Source organism: Triturus cristatus, chromosome 3_2 (assembly GCF_964204655.1).
Source record: "Triturus cristatus chromosome 3_2, aTriCri1.1, whole genome shotgun sequence".
NCBI classification, from domain to species: domain Eukaryota; kingdom Metazoa; phylum Chordata; class Amphibia; order Caudata; family Salamandridae; genus Triturus; species Triturus cristatus.
Window position 1 is genome coordinate 656,601,928 of NC_140584.1, and position 24,018 is coordinate 656,625,945.

General features: G+C 45.7%; 1 protein-coding gene across 6 annotated transcripts in view; it reads right to left on the reverse strand.

Moving 5' to 3' along the window:
- MAP2 (microtubule associated protein 2) overlaps positions 1 to 24,018 on the reverse strand; it is a 1,132,493-nt gene that overhangs the window by 844,638 nt on the left and 263,837 nt on the right. For 2 of the 6 annotated variants that reach the window (XM_085648606.1, XM_085648602.1), the window contains exon 3: positions 20,151 to 20,201. The exons of the other annotated variants lie outside the window; for them this stretch is intronic. The gene's annotated coding sequence lies outside the window, so the exon portion shown is untranslated. The remainder of the gene's footprint in view (positions 1 to 20,150; positions 20,202 to 24,018) is intronic. 6 annotated transcript variants of the gene reach the window in all.

Genomic DNA, 24,018 nt, shown 5'->3' on the forward strand with positions numbered 1-24,018 from the left:
GCAATTTCAGCGCCGAGTCGCCTAAGGGTAATTGTACGCGCTCTATAAATGGCATTAATTAAATTAAATTAAATTAAAATTCACCCAACCGTTGATTCTGGAGCTGACGGCGAGACTGGCACCACACCTGCAACCGCAGCACAGGTATCCTACGGCACTGACACCCCAGCTGAAGGTAATGGCTGCCCTACATTTCCTTGCCACGGGTACCTTCCAAAATACCATAGCTCATGTTGGTGGCATGTCCCAGAGCATGTTCAGCGGTGTGCTGCATGATTTCTTGGAGGCCATGTTGATTCACCTGGATGACTTCATCAAGTTCCCAACCCCTGAACAGATGACTGAGGTCAAGCGTGGTTTCTATGCCCTGGGAGGGATGCCCCATGTCATTGGGTCCATAGATGGGACACATGTAGGTTTGGTACCACCACACGCACGGGAGGTGGCGTACCGCAATCGGAAGCACTACCACTCCATCAATGCCCTTGTGGTGTGTCTGTCCAACATGGTGATTTCACATGTCTGTGCTCGTTTCCCAGGATCAGCACACGATGCCTACATCATGAGGCGTAGCGGGATGCCTGATATGATGATGCAGCTGCGCAACGAACGGGCATGTGTTGTTGGTGGGTACAGTCTGTCTGTCCTGTATTCTGTTTGGCCGAGCAGCACTACCGCTTCGCCAGTTCTAACGATATCCATGTGCTTTCCATTTAGGGGACGCTGGCTATCCCAACATGCCTTGGCTGCTGACACCTCTCCGCAACCCCATCACGCCGGCCCAGCTCCGCTACAACACCGCCCATGGCCGGACAAGGCGAGTGATAGAGAGGACGTTTGGCATGCTGAAGAGCCGATTCCGGTGCCTCCACAAGACCGGCGGCGCACTCCCATATGCCCCGGCGAAGGTCTGCAAGATCTTCATGGTCTGCTGCATGCTGCACAACATGGCAGTTGAAAGAGCTGTGCCACTCATCCTGAATCAACATGACGAGGACCATCCACCCGTGGAGGACGAAGGGCTTGGCAATGGGGCTAGTGATGTGGAGGATGTGGAGCCGCAAGAGGACATCCGGACTCGGCTCATACGCGACTTCTTTGCTTAGTGGTGAGTACCAGTGTCTGAGTGTGCACGCCTTGGTCCCCGTGTGGCATGTGTTGTGATGCGTGTCTCCACCTGCATGTATGGCACGTGAGTCAGAGGTGTGTGTGGGTGTGTCACTGGAGTGATGGTGGCAGTGATGGTAGTATTTCCCCACTCATAATTGTGACCTAGCATGTTGTCATCCATACATGTGTCGAGTCAATGCACATGCAAGTGGCTGTGCTTTTTGTGGCTGACTTCTTGTGTGTCTCTCTTCCCCAGGTACCTGCGCATGCCGTCTTCTGGTTGCATTGTTGTGGCACTGCTATTCCTCATGGACATGGCATCGTGGGCTGACTCAGCGTTACAGGCACGGACACGTTTGGAAGTCTCCATGGGGTAAGGGATGCATCCGGGGTGTATTGGGTGTGGCAGTTGTTCACGATGTGTGCACACTGCCCCGGTCGGGGTTTGGTTCCTCTGCAGACATGTGGCATCCCCATGGGACACGACATGCAGCTGGGTACACCTGAATAGATGGGCTGCCTGGTTGTCAGTCATCAGTGATGGGATAGTGGATTGTGATGAAGGCATCAATGTGTGTGACACTGCCCTCGGACACATACGGTTAACATTGTCTTGACATGGCGTGGGACTTCCACATCAGCGGATGTATGGTGTATGGCAGTCTCTCCGTGAGCAGCTGTGGGTATTTAGCTGTTAGACGACACTTGTGTGCCAGTTCCATGGCTATCACGCATTTGTGCTGCAGAAGGGGGGTGCCAGTGTTGGAGCCACATGTTACTCCACATGATGTGTTCATGTGTACTTCAAGTTGCCTCTGCAATCCCAAAAACATGACTATTAAAGGTGTCCCTATGCCTCCAAGGTGCCTCTTCTCAGTCAATGCTGGTGTGTTGGCACGGTGCATCCTGCATGTCTGGCATGGTATTCCCTGATTGTGGCTATGTGTCAATGTGTCGAGTGGCAAGATGCAGGCTGTGTGTGTGTGCTGAGACTGTGTATTGGGCATGATGTCCATGACTGTGTGGGTATTGTGACATGTGCCATCCCCATGCATCCAACGTTGTCCATGACCCCATTCTCTGCATCCACCGGACTCAAGCTTGCAGGACATGGTTCTGCCACCTGTCTACACGTACCTGGGTGCCCCCCAGGACCCGGGCCAGGATCCCTGACCTCTGCGCATGACTGTTGCTGTACTCAATGTGTCTGTCAGCACGGTTGTTCGGCCACCCCCTCAGCTGGTTCTGACCATCACGGGTGTGTATGGTGCTCCATGTCTGTCTTGCCTAAAAAACTGTGACCCATGTGTCCTGTGCCAGACTCAGGCCCCAGGGTGTGGATGGTTGAAGTGAACAGATGACTCAGGCATGTTTAGACTGTACAAGACACATGTTAGGTAATAATGCTACCAGCAGGCATCTACTCTTAATAGTGTGATTTATTATTGGGGGGGGGGGGGGCAAAGTGAGGGGCTTTCCGGGATTAGGGAATCCAAAGTTCAGTAGGGGAGTTGGTGTCCTTGCCATTGGAAATCCTCAGAGTCCATGCCACAGTCTTTGTCAACATTGGTCAGCCAGTGACCAGCAGGGCCATGTGGCAGAGAATGTCTCTTGATGCTGTGATGCTGTTGCTCCAGTGGGCCAGGTGCCAGGCCAGGTGTCCTGGGAGATGGTGATGTAGCAGCCACCCTCACGGTCCTTTCCGTGGACGACCCGGCTTCCTGCGGGGAACCTCAGCAGCAGGCCGTGACGACGTCTGGGATGCTCCGTCGGATGTTTCCTCCTCCTCCTCATGATCCCTCCCTGTGGGTGGTGATGTTCTCCGCCTTCTGGCACAGGGAGGGTCGGCCATGGTGTCGGCCATCCGACGGAGTTCAGCGTGAATCCCCTGGGACGCCGTCACTTGCTCAGCCTGTCTGTCCTCCATCCTCCGTTGGTGTAGCTGTAGACAGGCTATTAGCTCCGCATGTTGCTGGGCCTGCTGGACCTTGATCCCCTCGAGGACGGACACAACCTGGGCCATGCCCGTGGTGTCCTGCCGGTATGAGTCCAGGATGTTACGGACATGGGAAAATACCGGATCCCCAGCCAACTGGTCAGGCTCGCGCCTCCGCCGTCCTCCACTCCCACCACCCCTGCCCACTTGCGTCTGGCCTGCACTTGTGGGCACATCGGGTCTCCGGGACCCCTGAGGGGTGGCATTGGCGTTGTCGCCTGCCTCCTCCTGGGTGCCCGGGACACCGTGTCCCTCCTGGCGAGCCTGGCTGCATTGTGGTGTTGGGGCAGGGATCCTGGGTGTCTCCTGGGATGTGGCAGGAGTGGGGGTGGTGGTTGGCACGGTTGTACCTGACGCAGGTGCTGCAGGTGGTTGGACACCAGAGGGGCCAGGTCGGTCGGGGTCGTCCGCAGAGTGGTGAGAGTGGTCGCTGCCGGTGGGATCGGTCTCCTGCAGATCCGGGTCCTGTGAGTGTTCCCCCCCAGTGTTGGGGGGTGCAGCACGACGTTGACCTGTGTGTGAGAGAGACAATGTTAATTTGGATCCATGCAACATCCATGTTTCATCCGTTACAAAGTTGGCACATTTCCTCTTGGAATTAGGATCTGTCTTGCATTCCACTCACAGTGCACTTGTGCATGTGTGTGTCCCTTGGGCACCAATTTGGCCCCTTTAACTATGTGTGGCACAGTCTTACTTGCTGCGTCAAGTGTGACTGCAGTCAGCAGTGGAGTGTGCATGTGTGCCGAGCTATGCATTTGCGCCTTCCTTGTAGCACTGTACATGTGCACATGGAGTGGATCCACACACTTATATGATGCAGGTGGCTGTCCTTGTGCTCGTGTACAGGTTGTAACATGGCCCTGCGTTTTGCCATGATGAAGAGGGGGGGTTCTGGCACTGGCCACCCTTGTCTACATGCACGCAGTCCACCTGCTGACGAGCAGACATTCCCACACACCAAAGGACTGATTTGCTCTCCCTGTGTCTCCCTCCTTCTCTGTCCCCCTCTCCCTCCCTCTCTGTCCCCCTCTCCCTCCCTCTGTGTGTCAGCCTCCTCCCTGTGTCCATCTTCCTGTGTCTCCCTCCCTCTCTGTCCCCCTCTCCCTCCCTCTCTGTCCCCCTCTCCCTCCCTCTGTGTGTCAGCCTCCTCCCTGTGTCCATCTTCCTGTGTCTCCCTCCCTCTCTGTCCCCCTCTCCCTCCCTCTCTGTCCCCCTCTCCCTCCCTCTGTGTGTCAGCCTCCTCCCTGTGTCCATCTTCCTGTGTCTCCCTCCCTCTCTGTCCCCCTCTCCCTCCCTCTCTGTCCCCCTCTCCCTCCCTCTGTGTGTCAGCCTCCTCCCTCTGTCCATCTTCCTGTGTCTCCCTCCCTCTCTGTCCCCCTCTCCCTCCCTCTCTGTCCCCCTCTCCCTCCCTCTGTGTGTCAGCCTCCTCCCTCTGTCCGTCTCCCTCCCTCTCAGTCCCCCTCTCCCTCCCTCTCTGTCCCCCTCTCCCACCCTCTGTGTGTCAGCCTCCTCCCTCTGTCCGTCTCCCTCCCTCTCAGTCCCCCTCTCCCTCCCTCTCTGTCCCCCTCTCCCACCCTCTGTGTCCCCCTCTCCCTCCCTCCGTGTGTCAGCCTCCTCCCTCTGTCCGTCTCCCTCCCTCTCAGTCCCACTCTCCCTCCCTCTGTGTCCCCCTCTCCCTCCCTCCGTGTGTCAGCCTCCTCCCTCTGTCCGTCTCCCTCCCTCTCAGTCCCCCTCTCCCTCCCTCTGTGTCCCCCTCTCCCTCCCTCCGTGTGTCACCCTCTGTCACCTTGGCCCAGCTTCCTGGGTACACACTGTTAGCAGATCTTTGAGTGGCCCTTGGCCTGTTGATGTGAGTTTGTTTCTGATCTCCAGGCACCCATTTTGTCTGCTGTGTGTCTGTGCGCTGCTGCTGTGGTGGTGTGTGCTGCCACTCTTTCACACTGTTGGCTGTTCATTAGCTGCTGGCATGTGCAAAACAGTGCCTTCACCCCCATGTGTTGATGCAAGGCGTCCGCCATTTGCTGGCAAGTCATTCCTGTGTTGGGACACAGTGTTTGTCTGGCTGTGACCTAGGCCATATGGGCAGAGGGCATTGTTGTCTGCTTTGGAGTCGCACTATGTGATTCTTGGTGCCCAGCCTCCCGCCATCCGGGTTACCGTGTCATGTGTTGTTGTCTTCTGTGGCCTGTGACTTGACATTGTCCAGCTGGGTGCATGGGGCATGGTGGCAGCAGTGGCATGTGCCTGCTCATGGAGTGTGGTTGAGTAATGCGATAGCTTGTGGTGGTTGCGTGCCTGTTATTAATTTTGGTTGTGGTTGCAGTTCCCCCCATGTGAGGTGCGTTGTTTGTGTACTCACCCGGGTCTCGGAGTCCTTCTACTCCTTCAACTGCCTCCACCGGCAGTATGGCCATCACCCTCTCCTCCCAGGGATGGTACTGTACGGCTCTGCGGGAGGGCCCTCCTCCGGTGGCGTTGGCCTGGTCGTGTTCCTCCTGTCTCTTGGCTCTGACCCTCCTCCGCAGATCGTACCACCTGTTCTGGCAATCCTGCTTGGTCCTCCTGGTGTCCGCAACAGCATTCACAGCATCGACGATGGTCTGCCACATGGCTGTTTTGGCTGCCTGGCTGGTGCTTCTGACCAATGTTCCAAAGATCTGTGGCTCGACTCTGAGGATTTGATCAACAAGGACCTCCAACTCTCGGTGACTGAACTTTGGATTCTTGGTAGTGGGCATGGTGAGGGGTGTGGGTGGGGATGGTGTGGGTGTGGGGGGGTGTGGATGTTGGGGGGGGGTGTGGATGGTTGTGTGTGTGTGTGAATGTGATGAGAGGGTGTTTGTGAGGGTGGTCGTGTGAAGGTGTGCAAGTGTAAGATGTGGTGTCGCTTGTAGTCTGGTTCTGTGGTGTCTGGCAGCAGTGGGTCTGTTGCAAAGGCTCATGGTTTGTGTGTGTGGGCCCTTTTCATTGGTCCATGGGTGGGTGTGGCAGTGTTTGAATTTTGGGTGGGTGTGTTATAAGGAGTGGTGGTGTATTGGGCCTCTGTTTGTTTTTGACAGTTGCAGGTCAGTGATTGTGTTATTTTAGTGGTTGTTGGCCATGTTTAGTGGCTGTGTGCCTTTCGAATGGTGTATTGTTGAGTTGTTTTGTTTTGTCCTTGTTGTGTACGTGCGTTTTGAGCGTGTGTACGGTGTGTACATGGGCCATTTGGTTGTACGATTTTGTCCTTGTGTGTGGCTTTGTAAGACTCGTACATGCGGTTGTGATGTTGGGGCATGGGGTGCGCTCCGTACTTAGGAGGTTGTGTTGGGGGTGCGCCAGGAACGTACTGGGGTGGGGGTACGACTGGAACGTACTGGGGTGTGGGTAGACGGGGCTATGACCCGTCCTGGGGTGGGGGTGTGGCTCGCACGTACTGGGGTGTAGGTACACGGGGGGTACGACACGTACAGGGGTGGGGGGGTGTACATGGACGGTGGTACGACACGTACTGGGGTGGGGGGGTGTACATTGACGGTGGTACGACACGTACTGGGGTGGGGGTACGACTGGAACGTACTGGGGTGTGGGTAGACGGGGCTATGACACGTCCTGGGGTGGGGGTGTGGCTCGCACGTACTGGGGTGTTGGTACACGGGGGTACGACACGTACTGGGGTGGGGGTACGACTGGAACGTACTGGGGTGTGGGTAGACGGGGCTATGACACGTCCTGGGGTGGGGGTGTGGCTCGCACGTACTGGGGTGTAGGTACACGGGGGGTACGACACGTACTGGGTTGGCGTACGACTGGAACGTACTGGGGTGTGGGTAGACGGGGCTATGACACGTCCTGGGGTGGGGGTGTGGCTCGCACGTACTGGGGTGTAGGTACACGGGGGGTACGACACGTACAGGGGTGGGGGGGTGTACATGGACGGTGGTACGACACGTACTGGGGTGGGGGGGTGTACATTGACGGTGGTACGACACGTACTGGGGTGGGGGGGTGTACATTGACGGTGGTACGACACGTACTGGGGTGGGGGTACGACTGGAACGTACTGGGGTGTGGGTAGACGGGGCTATGACACGTCCTGGGGTGGGGGTGTGGCTCGCACGTACTGGGGTGTAGGTACACGGGGGGTACGACACGTACAGGGGTGGGGGGGTGTACATGGACGGTGGTACGACACGTACTGGGGTGGGGGGGTGTACATTGACGGTGGTACGACACGTACTGGGGTGGGGGTACGACTGGAACGTACTGGGGTGTGGGTAGACGGGGCTATGACACGTCCTGGGGTGGGGGTGTGGCTCGCACGTACTGGGGTGTAGGTACACGGGGGGTACGACACGTACTGGGGTGGGGGTACGACTGGAACGTACTGGGGTGTGGGTAGACGGGGCTATGACACGTCCTGGGGTGGGGGTGTGGCTCGCACGTACTGGGGTGTAGGTACACGGGGGGTACGACACGTACAGGGGTGGGGGGGTGTACATGGACGGTGGTACGACACGTACTGGGGTGGGGGGGTGTACATTGACGGTGGTACGACACGTACTGGGGTGGGGGTACGACTGGAACGTACTGGGGTGTGGGTAGACGGGGCTATGACACGTCCTGGGGTGGGGGTGTGGCTCGCACGTACTGGGGTGTAGGTACACGGGGGGTACGACACGTACTGGGGTGGGGGTACGACTGGAACGTACTGGGGTGTGGGTAGACGGGGCTATGACACGTCCTGGGGTGGGGGTGTGGCTCGCACGTACTGGGGTGTAGGTACACGGGGGGTACGACAAGTACTGGGTGGGGGTACGACTGGAACGTACTGGGGTGTGGGTAGACGGGGCTATGACACGTCCTGGGGTGGGGGTGTGGCTCGCACGTACTGGGGTGTAGGTACACGGGGGGTACGACACGTACAGGGGTGGGGGGGTGTACATGGACGGTGGTACGACACGTACTGGGGTGGGGGGGTGTACATTGACGGTGGTACGACACGTACTGGGGTGGGGGGGTGTACATTGACGGTGGTACGACACGTACTGGGGTGGGGGTACGACTGGAACGTACTGGGGTGTGGGTAGACGGGGCTATGACACGTCCTGGGGTGGGGGTGTGGCTCGCACGTACTGGGGTGTAGGTACACGGGGGGTACGACACGTACAGGGGTGGGGGGGTGTACATGGACGGTGGTACGACACGTACTGGGGTGGGGGGGTGTACATTGACGGTGGTACGACACGTACTGGGGTGGGGGTACGACTGGAACGTACTGGGGTGTGGGTAGACGGGGCTATGACACGTCCTGGGGTGGGGGTTCGACTGGAACGTACTGGGGTGTACCTAGACGGGTGGGGGTATACATATACGGGGGGTACGTGTCGGACGTACGGGGGCTGGGGGGAGTGTTGGGCGCGTATGCGGGCACATGTCTCCATGGTTGCTGTAGGAGTTCGGTGCGGACGGTGTTTTTTCCATACGGTTGTAACCTCGGACGCACGGGATGGATCGTGATTCCTAGGTCGGACTTGGTTTTTCACGTTTGTAAGGTAAATCGTCCGAGGACGTGTCGGACACATTTTCCGACCCGGGGACGTGTGGGGAATGATTCCCAGTGCGGTTCGTATGGACTTTTTACCATGCGAATCGTGATTGCCAGTTCGTACGGCACTTGTACGATTCGTACGGTAAAAAGACCCGATACGAGTCGCACGGGGGAATTTTTTACCGGATCGTGATCGGCACCTATATGTGCAAAACCAGCATCCAAGTGTCTCCATCTGGGGCAGGGGCGAGGTTTATCTCCATTAACCACCTGATTCATATATGTTATATGTATATAGTTAAATTGGGGATATTTCAACCTTGTATTTCTGGAGACTTTTTTTAAGGAGGCCAGTATTCTCTGCCACTCCAAGTCTGACAATTCACGTTCTAAAATAATTTCCCATCTGCCTCGCAAAGCAACTAAGGGACTATGTACCATTGTTGCGAGAGACCGGTAAAAACAAGTCACCAGGTGTCTAGCTGTACCCATGGAGACCACTAACTGCAGGACTGCGTGGGCCATAGATTCCTCCCGGTTCCCAGCCCACAAGACCCGGAACTCTTGCATTAATGCTGCAGGCCAAAATGCTCCATCCATTGTTCCAATGGCAACAGGGTGCCCTGTTGATAGCAATCACCAACCGTGACCAGCCCAGCATCCGTCCAAGACGGCATTTGCCCAACAGTGAAGTATGAGAGCCTCTCTGTGAGGGAGCCCCACCAAGGATAGCGCCGGTGCAACCAATTGTGTCCCCACAGTCTTTAAGATCCATCTGTGCCAACATTTCAATGCTGCTGAGAGTAGCACCCCTGAGCGCTGGAGGACCATCGAGGGGCAAAGCAGCTTAGCCAGTAAGGTGTGCTCCGAAAGCCCAGTCACTCCCAGCTTGCCCTCGTTAGCCCTGTCAAGCCTAGGACACCTGCGTTCTATATTTTACCGAAAATACATTAGGAACAGAGGCCCCCTCTGGGTAGACCGATAGTATCCGGCATTGGCTCTGTTTTAGAGCCATTGTCCCAATTTGTCGATCACTTTCTGTGCCCAATAGTTACAGAAATGCCATCATATCTGCAAGAAACGAAACATGTCCTTACAGTATTGGAAGATATACCATTGAATCCACAGAGAAACATCATGGGCACATACGATGTAGAATCGTTATATACCAACATTCCACAAGATGATACTTTGGAGTCGATACAACTACTTTTGGATGGCCACCCTCGAGGTGATCAAACACCTAATGCTTTTGTTATGCAGTGTGCCAGGCTGGCTTTAAAAGAAAACTTTTTTAGTTTTGAAGGTAACCTCTACTGGCAAATGACAGGGACGTCAATGGGCAGCACCTGTGCCCCCAGTATGGCTAATTTGTATATACATTGTTTTGAAACTAAATACATATACAATATTACCAACCCTTTCCAGGACACATTGAAAATTTGGAGACGTTACATAGATGATATTCTGGTCATCTGAGAAGGTGACCAGAAGTCTCTTTATGATTTCTCAAAGTGGTTAAATTTATGGGACAGCAATTTGAAATTTACTGGTGAAGCGAGTACTCAGAGAGTGTTTTTTTGGACCCTCTATTATATCCGAAGGAAGGAAGGATTTATACAGAAGTCTTTCAAAATCCTATGGCAAGGAACTCATTATTAAGCTATCATAGCTTTCACCCACGTTCCTTATTGACTAATCTTCCTGTAGGAAAATGTTTAAGGTTTGCAGGAACTGTACGGAATTGACTAAATACAAGAAACATGCAAATAATCTAAGCGAAGAATTGACAGAAGGACAATATCCATAACGATTGATACAGGCGGCAGCAAAAAGAGCACGTAATAATAATAGGGTAGCTCTACTAGAATCATATGAAAAAGCTAAAAGTGACAGAATGGTCTGTGTGACCACTTTCAGCAATCTGACTGATAATACCAAAAAAGCAATTAACAGAAATTGGCATATTCTCAATACAGGGAATCTAAATTTAGAAAAACCATTGTTTGCATTGAAACGGAGTAGCAATCTTCGTGATCTGTTGGTTCACACAAGACCAAGGACAAGACAGCCCCTTAATAAGCAACCTACACTTTGGGGTAGCTATCCAGTCACTGGACACTTCCCGTGTGGTACCTGCTCCGTATGTCCCTTTACTCAACACAAAACACAGTTGGACATGACACTGGAGACACTTTGGATACTTAACAACCATACTAACTGTAACATGAGTGGAGTAATCTATATGATAACATGCCCTTGCTCACTCCGCTATATCGGTATGACTACTAGGAAAGTTAAGCACAGGATAGTCTAACACTGTAGTGCATTCAGATGTAAAAAATCCAACACACGTATGACTAGACACTATTTGGAAATGGCCCATTCAGAAGATGACTTGATGTGGGTCATTATCGAAATATGATATTAACATGGGCCCCCTTGAAAGAGTCCTTTTCCGTTGGTAACAGAGATGGGTCTTCCGGACGAAGAGCCATATTATAGGGCTCAATGAGGATATTCCCTGGTGCTCCCTCTGAATGAGAGATCTAGTGGACCAAGGAATATGCCCCTTTATAAACAGTCTGACATGCGCAAGTAAATGACTGCATGAAAATAAACATCCTGCGCACAATATCATTACTGTGCATTTAATTTATGACTGAGGGTGATACAAGAATGTCAATAATTTGTATACTTGTAATTTTCATATCCATGCAAAAAAACTATGGACAGGACAGAATCTATATCCAACAATAATAATAATACATACTCCCGCCTCTCTTTGATAACATGAAGACGTTTTTGGTGGTATTTATAGACAATGAAATAGTTTTTGTCTTCATTCGTTGATCATAAATCCATGATAATAGACAGAATCGTAATATTGGATATCATCGTCCTATAGTCTAAGGCTGACGGAGTATAACTTGTCAATCAGAATAAGGTTTTACACTTAATAAATGCAGCTTATATACGGTAAGTTTTCAAGCTTACAGTTTCGAGCCCTAAGTGTTAACAACATTTGAAATGAGTAGCGCGTTGCAATTTCATTTATAATGAAATTCGGGATATGCGCTAAATTACAGGACTTTAGAAATAATATTTTCCATGACCGTCAGAGAGTAGAGAGAGACACTGTATAGATTACGTTTCCACACGTAGTCCATGTGTTAAAACCCAGAGTCCTTTTTGCTAAAACTACAGCTCCCATGATCCTTGTGACCAGGAAGTAGAATATTTCACTTCCGGTTCAGGACGCGAGTCTAACACTCGAGGCATACTTTAAAAAGCAGAAGCGGAAGGGTTCGGAGAGTGATGCCCTTCGGTTCGAACTGAGAGGAACACAGATTCCAGAAAATCAAGTACACATAAGTGAGAGCTATCGGTATTTTTCAGAATGTTGACGTAGCCGGTCCCTCGGACGGAGTAGACGTTTTTTGGTTATGGGCAAAATGGTTGTCACAAACCATTGATTTAGATGCACCACACCATTGCCGGTAAATTTTCTGCCTTGTAGCCGTTTTTTGGTATTTACTTCTAGGCATTTAAAATACGTGCCCGCTATAGATATTTGGCAATTTTATACCTGGCCTAGCGCATACTTTTATCTAAAAGGGCTATTAGACGGTATGGTATTTCTTATTTTTTTTAATGATTTTTACACTTTGATAGCAGAGTGACAAGAAGTGGGTCCTGATGAATGCCATAAACCGACAGGTCATCTAAGGCAGAAACATGTTGACCGTACTCTAATAGAGAACATCTATAACCCTATTCACTAAGCTTTTTGGTCCTAACCATCGGAGGCACCAATTAAAGTACATTTTGTCTCCCATGAGCTAGTTTTAATGCACTTTTTCACTTTATTTGCACTCTGCCCCTCACTCCAAGGGGTGATTTACGATCAAAACACCTCATGTTCCTCTTCTCATAGGAGAGTTGTAGACCACACTGTGAACCTTGCAGTCACAGTGTGCAAGAGGGAACCCAATGATGAAGCATGTCACTCTTGCGTGAGTGAGGGTTCTCATCGTTAAAAGACATATACTCTATCACTTCTATGCACCAACACCATAGTCAGTAATAGATAACATACCAATATTTTTTGGGAGTTCAGTGTATTTGGAGTGGTATCGTGGATGTACATTACTCCGCAATTGAACCCTTTTGTGAGATTGAAGCCACAGTGTAAACACTAAGGCTGTGAAGCCAAAAAGTAGAGTTTGAAGTCTGGAACACCCAAACCTCCCTCTTTCCCTGGGCGCTGAAGGACAGCCAGGGATACCCTGTGATGGCCACCTTCCCATATCAGGTGACATACCAGAGTATCTTGGTGCTTAAACCATGAGACTGGTACTCCCACTGGTACATTTGCGAAAAAGTTTAGAAGTCGTGGAAGCATGACCATCCTAGTGAGTGAAATTCTGGCCATTATGGGCAGCTTAAGCAATCACCAGAAGGTGACACAGGACCTCAGGGATCGGAGGGCCTTCCCCAAATTGGCCTCTTGGAGATCCTCCATTTGATGAAAAATCTGGATCCCCAGGCACAGAAAGTAGATAGGCGACCACATCAGTCCAGAAGGGAGGCCTTGCCGCTGCACCGCACCTGGAGAGACCAGTAATATATTTGTCTTGGTCTTATTGAACCGCAGCCCTGACACCACCTCAAAATCCTGGAAGAGTTTCAGAGCGTGTGTAATGCCCTGTGCTCCGTCCCTCAGGTAAAGGAGTATATAATCCACAGAGAGAGAGACGATGTGCTTGTTTCCTTCAGCTGTCACGCCAGAGCCCCATCCTTATTGTCTAAAGAGCTCTGTGAGCGGTTCAATGGCGAAGGCGAACAACAATGGGGACAAAAGGCATCGCTGCCTCGTACCTCTACATACCCGGTATTGTGGGGAGTGCGTGGCCCCAGTTCTGACCCGGGCCGTCGGGGGGAGTGTATAGTAATCTGACCCATTTACCCCAGTTCTCTCCCAGGCCCAACTTTAACATCACCTCAAATAGAAAGTACCACCGTACCATGTCAAACGCTTTTTCAAAGTCCACCCACATCAGCACTGCGTCCATGTTTGCAAGGGCCTCAGGATGATGAATCACATGATAAAGTCGCCTAAGGCTCTGTGAGGTATTGCGAGTTGGGATAAAGCCGCTTTGATCCTCATGAATAAAAGTCCGTAGATGCAGGAGCAGCCGGAGGGCCAACACTTTTCTAAGGACCTTGAAGTCTATGTTCAACATAGAGAGAGGGCAAAATCACTGGGCTCCCTGTGTTTAGTTTTGGGAAAGGGAATAACCATGGTGTCTTTGGTGGACTCTGGAAGTGTACCGAGCCACCATGAGTCTGCATATAGCTTTCTAACCGCGGGGCCAAGGTCACAGCATATGTCACATAAAACTCAGGTGGGAGGCCATCAGGGCCTGGTTTCTTGCCCCTCACCATATCTTTAATAGCCACCTGGATCTCCTGTGCTGTTATCGGCACTCCAGGTCCCATCCATTCTTCCAATAGCAACAGGGTGCCCTGTTGATACCAGACTCCAACTGTCACCAGCTCAGCATCCGTCCAAGTCAACATTTGTCCACAGTAAAGTAAGAGAGAGCCTCTCCATGAGGGAGCCCCACCAAGGAGAGTGCTGGTGCATACAATGGTATCCCCGCAGTCTTTAAGACGCATCTGCACCAGCATTTCAATGCTACAGAGAGTGCAACCCAGGGTGCTGGAGGACAATCGAGGGGCAAAGCAGCTTAGCCAGTAAGATGTGCGCCAAAACCCCAGTCACCACCAGTTTACCCTGATTGGCCCCGTCAAGTCACAGTGTAATCCACTGAGGCTGTGAAGCCAAAATATAGAGTTCGAAGTCTGGAATACCCACCCTTCCTCCTCAGGGGGCGCAGAAGGACAGCCAGGGACACCCTGTGAAGGCCACCATCCCATATCAGGTCACATGCCAGAGTATCTTGGTGCTTAAACCATGAGACTGGTACTCCTACCAGTAAATTTGTGAAAAAGTATAGGAGTCTCGGGAGCATGACCATCTTACCAAGCGAAATCCTCTACATTATGTGCAGCTTAAGCAATCACCAAAAGGTGACACAAGACCTCAGGGATCGGAGAACTTTTACCAAATTGGCCTCTCGGAGATCGTCCTATTGATGAAAAATCTGGATCCCCAGGTCCCGAAAGGGGATAGGCAACCACATCAGGTCGGAAGGGAGGCCCAACCGCTGCACCGCACCTGGAGAGACCAGGTGCGGTGCAGCTGCAGGGCCTCACTTCCGCTGCACTACACCTGGTTTGTTTTCCCATTAATCAGCTGAACTAAGTGTTGCATATATCACATCTCACTTTCTTGGCAGACTTGTTTCACCTGAATTTTGAAGAGCTCCCATACTACAGATTCTGGATTGCCTCTGCTTTGCTTCTCTGCCTCTTCAGGGTTTTGAGGTTCAGATTTGTCTCCTCCTGATGCCATCCTCAAAATTGTTTTTTTGTATAATCCCCCCAACAAAGAGAGAAGTCCAAAACTGTAATGAGAGATTGCGCAAGGTATGAACCAAGTAATATCCAAATCCTGATTGCAAGAAATGGGGGCTAGGGAGATACCTACAAATTGCATGTATATAGTCACACCAACCAATCAGATATGATTTTACTGTAAGTCATTGTAACCACTGGACCATTGTTGGTACTACTGAACCATGATAACTAAAAACACAGACATTTCAACAAAACCTCTGAGTCATTTGGGCCTGTCGGGAAACCAATAAGCTCACTGTTGTGGTTGAATGTTATTACTTCATTCTGACTCTTGACCATGTTGCCTGGTAACTCCTGTATTCCACTTGGAATATGGAGGGCCCAATTCACAGAACTAACTTAAGACAAAATCCTAAACTTACTACCATTTTTGTATTCACAGATGGTACTTACTCATTTTGGTATTCACAGAAGACACTTACTCATTTCGGTATTCACAGAAGTTAGGAGTCCTAAGTTTAGGACTCCTAAATGCCTTCTGTGAATACCGAAAGTCTTAAAATTAGGATTTTTCTCAGTTTAGGTGTCCTAAACTTAGGAGTCCAAACTATACTACTACTAAACTGAGAAAAATCCTAATTTTAAGGCTTTCGGTATTCACAGAAGGCATTTAGGCGTCCTAAAGTTAGGAGTCCTAACTTTACTACTACTAAATTGAGAAAAATCCTTATTTTAAGACTTTCGGTATTCACAGAAGGCATTTAGGAGTCCTAAACTTAGGAGTCCAAACTATACTACTACTAAACTGAGAAAAATCCTAATTTTAAGACTTTCGGTATTCACAGAAGGCATTTAGGAGTCCTAAACTTAGGACTCCTAACTTCTGTGAATACCGAAATGAGTAAGTGCCTTCTGTGAATACCGAAATGAGTAAGTGCCTTCTGTGAATACCAAAATGGTAGTAAGTTTAGGATTTTGTCTTAAGTTAGTTCTGTGAATCGGGCCCGGAGTGTTGAGAGTCAGTTGAAGCCTGACCTGTGTATGGACTGGTGGTCTTTTACTGTTGTACTTATTAAAGACTACTTTGGATTTATCTCCTGCGTGAAGAACCCATTATTTTAACATTGGCGACGATGGACAACAACCTGCTGGGGACAGGTATTCATGGACCACCAGTTTCCCTCTTGAACCCACGGATACAAGGATAAACCATAAAACGAATATAGAAGAATCGTTTATTTTTTGTGGAACTACCTTCATATAAAAATTGCAAGTCTACCTTAAATGTACTGTATCTCCGTCATCTTTAAAATTATTCCTTGTTAAGGATAAATTGAAGTCTCGTTGGATTGACCGTTACCTGCATGATTCAAATGAAGTGTCGGATAGTGGCCCCTCGCGGATGATTCAGCGCGACTCTGTTTCTCATGACTGTTCCCATGGGCCTCCTGTGACGTTTGAACGCGCAAAAGCAGCTCTTTATGGTCTTTCCTCTAATGCTCCTCTGTGACGTGAGGCTGCCTGTGGAAGTGCAACGCGCAAACTTCTTCTGGTCTTCATTTGTGCTCATTTCTGCATTCTGGAAGCATTTCCTGATCGGCTACATCTACTTGAATATCTCCGGGGCATATTTCAGGAGCATTTTGCACATGCGCGGTGATGCACACACCTGAAAAAACAACTTCATTTATCTTTGGAGCATGCGCGGTGATGCGCACACCATTCGTTTGGATTTACAATTCGGATTTTCATCATTAGATATGCGTAGTGATGCGCACACCTTTGCCTGAAATTACATTTCTCCTCTAACGTGTGCGGTGATGCACACACCATTTTCATTTTTTTTAAAAATTATTTTGCTTTTCTTAGAAATTGACATTGTGCAAGCTATATTGTAAGTATTTTGACCATTCTAAAATATTTGTACAGTTTACTTGTTATTGCTTATTCAATATTATTTTTTTTTAAATTATTTTCACTGTGCTTTCTGTCAACATTTATTAATAGTTTGCTCTACTTTCACATATTTACCATGGCATCATCTAACATGTCCCAACCACCTCAGTTTCTTTCTGATAAGGGTGACCCTGTTCTACCTTGGAATAGATGGAAACTATTATTTGTCTCGTACTTGGTAGCTATTGGTGGTGAAAAGTTCTTTGCTCTCAGAAAACAAGCCGTTCTTTTACACAACCTTGGAATTGAGGGTAGACATGTTTATGAAAGTCTAAATTAAATTATTTTGGGATGTGGTGAAGGTGAGCCTGAAAACGTATATGATACATCAGTTATGATGTTAGAGAAGCATTTTGGAGCTAGAATAAATGTCGTATTAGAGAGACATACATTTTTCACAAGGGTTCAAGGTAAGCAGGAGAAAATTGGAAGCTATGTTGCGACCCTTAAGACTTTAGCTCGCACATGTAATTTTGAACAACTTACTGATTCTTTAATAAGGGATCAAATTGTAAGATGTACAAATGATGTGAAGGTTCAACAAAAACTTTTAGCGAAAAAACCTGATATCAAAGAAACAATAGCTATTGTTGAAAGTCCAGAAAATACTAATATGTGGGTACGTGAAATGAGAGATGATAAAAATGACAATTGTATGACATAATTTCGAAAGACAAAAATTCGACCTACAAAAATATCGCAACAAAAATATCGTGGTCAAGAATATCGACATCCTATCTACAACATGGTAAGTACATAAATATCGATAATTTAATATCGATGTCAAAAATATCGTAATTCAAAAATATCGTTTTTTTTTTAGTTTAAAAATATATGTAAAATAAACCAAATAATACTTATAAATCAAAGAAACATAATTAAATATATTGTATAATATGTAAAATTTATAATAAATATATATAATTAAATGAAACTTTAATTAAACATATATATAATATATAATATATACACTTACTTAATAATTACTTTTAATAATAATTTCTATAACATATAAATTATTAAATATTTATTTAAATTACCAATACATCTATACACATAAAACAATAACATTAATAAATATTAAATAATTACATATAGCAAATAATAATCAATAATTTTAATTTGAATAATTTTTATTATTAATTATATATTACAATAGCTAAAATATTACAAAACATATTTAATATCAGACACAATAAAACTACTAGTCCAACTTCAACAAAAACAACAGTAAGGAAAATGTTGGATAGCGTAGGGGTAAAAATATCTATTCCAACTCCCGAGAGTGCAACAGTAGGGAAAACATTGGATAGCGTAGGAGTAAAAATTACTATTCCAACTCCAAAGAGTGCAACAGTAGGGAAAGTGTTGGATAGCGTAGGGGTAAAAATTACTATTCCAACTCCAGAGAGTGCAATAGTAGGGAAAATGTTGGATAGCGTAATGGTAAAAATTACTATTCCCACTCCAGAGAGTGCAATAGTAGGGAAAGTGTTGGATAGCGTAAGGGTAAAAATTACTATTCCCACTCCAGACAGTGCAACAGTAGGGAAAACGTTGGATAGCGTAGGGGTACAAATAACTATTCCAACTCCAAAGAGTGCAACAGTAGGGAAAACGTTGGATAGCGTAGGGGTAAAAATTACTATTCCAACTCCAGAGAGTGCAATAGTAGGGAAAGTGTTGGATAGCGTAAGCGTAAAATTTACTATTCCCACTCCAGAGAGTGCAATAGTAGGGAAAGTGTTGGATAGTGTAAGGGTAACATTTACTATTCCCACTCCAGAGAGTGCAACAGTATAGAAAAGGTTGGATAGCGTAGGGGTAAAAATTACTATTCCAACTCCAAAGAGTGCAACAGTAGGGAAAGCGCTGGATAGCGTAGGGGTAAAAATTACTATTCCAACTCCAGAGAGTGCAACAGTAGGGAAAGCGCTGGATAGCGTAGGGGTAAAAATTACTATTCCCACTCCAGATAGTAAAACAGTTGGGAAAGCACTAGATAGCATAGTGATTCTATTAACATTATAACCAATTTAATAATTTCTTATGAAAAAATTGCATGTTAACAATGTTTTAAAAAAAAAAATATTATTAAATACCAATTATGTAAAATAAATATTTAAATAAATAAATTTTAATTACATCCCACACTATTCCCCCTTTAACACACAACACACTACACATAAAAATTCACATAATTAATTTAATTATGAATTAATCACTTAATAAAATTAAATCACCAATTAATTACTAATTAACAATTAATTAATTAACTATAACAATAAAGAAATATTATTAATAAACTAATTATAATTTATATAATTAACAAAATAATAAAGTAATTTTACAATTAATAATTAATTAAAAATTAATGAATCTATTAATCACATTAATTACCAATTATTAATTGATTACAAATTAATTAATCATAAATACCAATGAAACAATACATATTAATTCATTAATTATAATTACATTACTTCCCACCCTATTCCCCTATAAACCCACAACCCACTACACATTAAAATTCACATAATTAATTTAATTATCAATTAATCACTTAATAAAATTAAATCACCAATTAATTACTAATTAACAATTAATTAATTAACAATAAATAAATATTAATAATAAACTAATTATAATGTATATAATTAACCAATTAATAAAATAATTGTACAATTAATAATTAATTAACAATTAATTAATCAATTAATTACCAATTATTAATTAATTACCAATTAATTAATCATAAATACCAATTAAACAATACATATTAATTCATTAATTATAATTAAATTACTTCCCACCCTATTCCCCTATAAACCCACAACCCGCTCTGATACTAAAACGCTAAATTAAATGTAAAATAATTATAAATCTCTAAACATTTATTTTTAAATGTATTAAAATACATTACAATAATCTTTAACATACAAATAAAATACATATTAAATGACATTACACTAAATAAATATCGATATTATTGACATCGAAATTTTTACTTACGATATTACTTACATCGATATTAATTACTTCGATATTATTTACTTCGATATTACTTACCTTGGGATCGATATTCTGTCCATCGATATTCTTGACTTCGATATTCTGTACCTACGATATTAAAAACACGATATTATTGTAGGTCGAAATTTAAAACTCGATATTTTGGCTAACCACCAAAAATGACACAGTGTCTAATGAGGAAGTTGTTGTCAATGAAATAAAGAAAGATAGTGACAGTAGTACTTGCGACAAGGTGAGTGATGTTAAAATACAAACTAATTCTGATGTACGCAAGAAATTTAGTGGTAATGAACATCAAAATTTTGGGCGTTTTCCCAGTGGTTTCAAGTGTTTTAGATGTGGTAGTGAAGGACATTTATCAAATAGTCAGAGTTGTTTTGCAAGATTTGCGTTGTGTAAGAATTGTGGTAAAAAAGGACACTCTGCCCGTATGTGTCGCTGTGCTAAGTCTCAAATTGTACATTGTGTAGAGAAGGAAGAAAAATGTATGTTGAGTGTAAAAGGAGATGGTGTAGTTGATGGTGATACTTTGGAGATGCCTGTTTGTGACATCATTGTTGGGGGTAAACAGTTGCCAGTTTTGGCTGACTCTGGATCTCCTTACACGATGGTAGGAGATAAGAATTGGGAAACTTTATTCAATACAGAAGATATAGAGCTTTCTCCACCTGATATTAATCCAGTTTGATATGGTGGTAAGAAGAATGATGTTTTAGGTTATGTTGTAATGAAAATACAATTTAAAGATAGAGAAACAGTGGGTAAAGTTTATGTGGCAAAAAGAGGAGCTAATTTGCTGGGTTGGAGACATCAGAGAGACATGGGTATCACATTGAATCCTAATTCTTCGGAGAAAGTGTTATTGTTGTCTACTTGTCAACTACCTGATGGTATTTGTTCTGAATTTCCTATGGTATTTAGTGACAAACTAGGTTTATTAAATAATTTTGAACATAAAATCATCTTGAAACATGGAGCTCAACCTTTTGTCTCAAAAGTGAGGAAAGTGCCGCACCTAATGATGGAACCTTTAGAGCAAGAAATCAAGAAACTCCTTCAAGCTGGTGTCATCGAAGAGATCGAGAGCTCGGAATGGTTGGCTCCAGTTGTTTTAGTACCCAAGGATGGTGGGAAGAATGTTAGGATGTGTGTGGACTTGAGGGGACCTAAAAAGCACATCTGGGTGGATAGGCAACCCCTACCTAATATTTCAGAAACTTTGGCACTTATTGAAGATGCAAAATCTTTCTGCGTGATGGACTTATCGTCCGCATTCCACCAAGTGAAGCTCCATCCGGATTCCAGGCACCTCACTTCTTTTGTCACACCTATGGATGCATACAGGTTTATCCGTATGCCATTTGGTTTGGCTTCCGCAGCTGCTTGTTTTTAAGGAGTCTTGTGTAAGGTGTTATAAGTTATACATAAGGTATTAATATTTCAAGATGACATGTTAATTTATGGTCGTGATGAACAGGAGCATTACAAGCAGTTGCGGGAGCTTCTTTCTCGGTTGCAAAGTTCTGGGCTTGTAATCAAGAAAGAAAAATGTAAATTTCGTGTGACCTCTGTGAATTATCTTGGGCACACAATTTCAGGAGAAGGAATCAGCCGAAATTAGATCTAGCTGAAAGTGTAGTTAAAGCGCCTGTACCCTCAGACAAGGACCAAGTACGATCTTTCTTGGGTCTTGCAAAATTTTGCTCAAAATATGTTCCAAATTTTGCTAGCTTATCTCTTCCATTAAGATTATTGTTAAAAAGAATGCAAAGTTTGAGTGGTCTCAAGAGTGTTCACTTTCTTTTGATAGCATCAAGAAAATTATAGGCAGGATGCCTACCCTTGGACACTTTGATGCTTGCAAAAAGATCATTTTGACAAGTGATGCGAGTATGAGTAGATTAGGAGTGGTATTATCCCAGGTTGTTGATAGAGAAACCACAATTGTTGCATTTGCTTCACGTTCTCTACGAGGCGCTGAGTAGAGATATTCCGTTGTAGAACGCGAGGCCTTGGCAGTATATTGGGCTATTCATCATTTTCATCGTTTTTTTTGTGGGGGATACCTATACTTGTTAAGACAGATCATCGACCATTATGTCAGATCTTTTCTTGTAGAGATGCTGAAAACTTGTCCCCTCACATCAAAAGATGGATGTAAGGACTATCTGAATTGAACTTTAGAGTAGAATATGTTCCAGGCTCAAAAAACTTACCAGCAGATTGTGTGTCAAGATGCCATTGGATCGTGTGGAAGGAGGAGTTAAGGATTCCTTAGTAGCATGGGTTTGTGAATCTGCTGTTGATGCTGATGAATGGTCTCGAGCTTGCCAAGAAGACAAAGAATGGGATGTACTTAAAAATTGGGTTGTCAAAGGTTGGCCTTCTGATCAAGATGTGCCGGATTCCTATAAATCTTTCATGCATGTGAGAGATGAGCTGTGCATAATTGGGGAGAAACTACTCAGGGGTGAGAGAATTATACCTCCTCGTAGTCTATGGAGCAAATTAATAAATTTGGCACATGAAGGACATTTAGGTAGGAACTTGACTAAGGCTAGGGTCCGTGAATGGTATTGGTGGCCAGGCATGGACCGTCAGATTGAAGAAGTTGTAAAGGACTGTTGGGAATGTGCTAACAATGACAAAAGTAAGAAAACTAACGTTGCTCCATTATCTCCAGTAGAAATTTCCACTGAACCTTGGTACAAGTTGGGTTTGGATATTGCTGGACCTTTTGATCTTTTACGACATGATGAACGTTATGTGCTGCTACTTGTTGATTATACTTCAAAATGGGTTGTAACTAAATGTGTACCTATAGTTAACACTCAGTCTGTGATGGAGTTCCTTTCAGAGGAATTTTCAAGAGAAGGGATTCCAAAATGTCTCATTACCTATAATGGGGTGCAATTTGTTTCTCAGGAAATGTGTTCTTTCCTTAAGGAACTATCTATCCAGCACTTTAAAACTGCATTATATTCGCCACAAGCTAATGGTTTAGCAGAAAATATGAACAAAATTGTGAAGAACTGTGCCCAGAGAGCTCTGCAAACCAAATCATCTCTCAGATCCATGCTTAGGGAGACGTTTTGGGCTCACCGCAATCCTCCCAATTGTGTAACTTTGATGTCACACTTTTCCATCTTAAGGGGTAGAAAACCTCACGATAAGTTAAATCCAGCTTGGTTGAGGATGAGTTTAAATGTCAGTCAATCTAAAGAAAGCATTGAGACCAAAAGATTAGCTCATCAAGGAAAATATAAAGCTAGATATGATTTTAAAAATAGGGTCTGTAATAAAGGTTGGTATGTCGGAGAGAAAGGGTTAATCAGGAGACCAGGTTTTCTTAAAAAAGGTCCTTCCAGATTCATGGGCCCATTTGTGATTGTTGAAGTAAGAAAGAATGTTGTGCGTCTTAATTCTGGCAATGTTTGGAGTATGTCCAGATTGGTCAAGTGGAATGGATGTAGTTCCAGATCTTTTAAAACCTCTTATGGTCATCCTGCTTTACCGAGTATGTTAAGTGACCAAATTTCTAATTCTGATGCTCAATCTAGTAATACAATTGACAGGAACCTTTCTGGAGGACAGTCCACAAGAAGATTAAGGTTTCCTCCTGTTTGGCATCGTGATTATGCTATGACGTAGTTTTTACATTTTTGGGAGGAATGCATATTTCTTTTTGGATTTAAGTTCTACATATTAAGTTCTTATGTGTTAACTCAGACATAGATATGACCATTATATTGTTCCTTTTCCATTTATTCATGTTCTCTTCATTTATCTTTCTTTTATTATTGTATTTTTGTGAGAAGTTGGCCTGGCATATACTGGTCACTAGTTATAGTGGCCACCTTGCACCAGGCTAATTCGTCTCTTATGGTAGATAGGTTTAAGACAA